We start from the raw sequence: 2,192 nt of genomic DNA, 5'->3' as shown, positions 1-2,192 counted from the left end.
CAGCGTGGGGGAGGCTCTGGGGCACAGCGGCTGCTGGCAGGAGGGGCTGCTGCGGCCAGCTGGGGGCCTCTGAGAAATGCCCAAAGCCTTGTGCTCTCTGCAGCTGGCCAAGGAGAGCAGCAGCGCTGAACGGTTCGTGTGGCACAGGCAGCCCGAGCTGTGCGGCCCTCAGGGCCCCGCGCGAGAGGCGGCCTCAGGAATGGGACCGGGACAGGACCGGGAATGGGGACACGGCCAGGAATGGGGACAGGGACGGGGAATAGAACCAGGAATGAGACTGGAAATAGGAGACAGGGACAGGGACCAGAACAAGGACGGGGATATTGGGACTGCAACTGGAAATGGGAACAGGGACAGGAATGGGGACAGGGACTGGGATGTGATTGAGAAAATGGGAGAGGGACCTGGAATGGGACTGGGGATGAGACTATTGGAATGGGACAGGGAATATGGAAACAGGAACCAGAGAGAGAATATGGGACGGGGATTAGGAAGATGGGATTGGGATTGGGAACAGGAATACAGGAGTGAGAGTGGGAATGGAAATATGGGAGTGAGACAGGGAATACAGAAATGGAAATGCGAGACCAGTAGTAGGATCGGGAATACGGGAACAGGACGGAGATTATGGGATTTGGAATATGGGAACGGCAATGTAAGGTTGACCCAGGGCCTTTGTGGGGTCTGGTTCGGCAGCTCTGGAGCCCCGGGCCTCACTATCTCACAAGGACTAAAGTAAAGGACGGGAGGTGCTCTTCTCCTCGGGACCAAAAATGCCACCTTAATTGTGGAATCACTCCAGGGAGGTCCAAGAGGGGAAAAGCAATCAAGTGCGTGATCGCGGCTGATTTTAAACCCAGGGAAAGGGGGGCGGAGGAGAGAGGCCACGGCCAATGGGATACAACTGATGGGAGGGCCGAGGGGAGGAGTAACCCAGGGCAAGACCAGCACCGGGGCTTTGGGGGAGAGCGCTGTGTGCGGGACAAACCATGTGATACAACAGAAACTATTCGCTGCAAAATAACAAGACCACCCAGTGCAGAACAATAACTAAAGAAACAACTTAGTGCAATACAACCAGACAGACAGTACAGGACAGGGACAGGGAATGAGACTGGGGATGGGATTCAGACTGGGATGGAAGCAGAATGGGCCCAAGAGTGGGGTGACATGGGAATGGGCAGAGGAAAGCAGGGTGACAGCAGGAGAGGGGGATCCTGCACAGGGAACACCGGGAACCAGGATGGGGGAGATGGGAACAGTCCCAGGGCAGGGGGGCCTTGATCAGCTGCCCCAGAACCGCAACCAGGGCCTCCAGCACAGCTGGAGCCACTCAGCCTGGGGTGCCCAAAGCCCTGAGCAACCCCCAAATCCCTCCCAGGAACCCTGAAATCCCTTGGACCCAGCATCCCCCACATCCCCTGGAAGATCTCCCCATGTTCCCATCAATGTCTTTATTTTTTTACTCCAGTTTTGGGTGTTTTGAAGGGACAAAGAGAAATGAAAAGAAAACCCAGGCCATGGGGACCCGGGAGGATGTGGAGCCCGCAGGCAGGTGCCTTCCCAACACGGATCACTGGGCTCTGCCCACCGGGGTCACTGGGGAGCATCCAGTGTGGATCCTCCCATGGGGCTTGGAGCTGGAGCAGCACATGAAGCTCTTCCCGCACTCAGGGCACTCTCAGGGCTTCTCTTAGTGGTGGCTCTGTTTGTGTTGGGTCAAGCTACAGCTCTGCCTGAAGGTCTTCCCACACTGGGGACACTGGTGTGCTGGTGCTCGAGGAGATCCGAACGGCTCCGAGCCTTTTTCCCACACTCGGAACACTCGTAGGGCTGTTCCCCTGGTGTGGGCCTTCTGGTGGGAGGTCAGAGTGGATCGAACACTGAAGCTCTTCCCACATTCCAAGCACGTGTGGGGCCGTTCTGTGGTGTGCACCCGCTGGTGGTAGAGGTGGGAGCTGTGCCTGTACCTGTTGCCACATTCCATACACTCCCAGCGCCGCTCCCCCGTGTGCACCCAAAGGTGGGTGAGGAGATTGAAGCTCTGGCTGAAGCTCTTCCCACACTACAAGCACTTGTGGGGCTTCTCCTCATCATGAAGTTGCTCCCAGCTCTGAGCTCCGGCCGCCTCCCCGGCCCAGGGTGGGTCTTTCCTCCTCAGATCCCCGTGATCTGTGTCTGCAGCCTCTCCT

General features: G+C 57.7%; 1 protein-coding gene across 1 annotated transcript in view; it reads right to left on the bottom strand.

Moving 5' to 3' along the window:
* LOC102038646 (zinc finger protein 180-like) overlaps positions 1-2,192 on the bottom strand; it is a 5,689-nt gene that overhangs the window by 3,266 nt on the left and 231 nt on the right. The gene's annotated exons all lie outside the window — the stretch shown is intronic.

The sequence above is a fragment of the Geospiza fortis genome, unplaced genomic scaffold (assembly GCF_000277835.1).
Source record: "Geospiza fortis unplaced genomic scaffold, GeoFor_1.0 scaffold906, whole genome shotgun sequence".
In the NCBI taxonomy this organism is placed as follows: domain Eukaryota; kingdom Metazoa; phylum Chordata; class Aves; order Passeriformes; family Thraupidae; genus Geospiza; species Geospiza fortis.
Note: the sequence above shows the minus strand (reverse complement) of the source record. Positions and strands in the feature narration are given on the sequence as shown.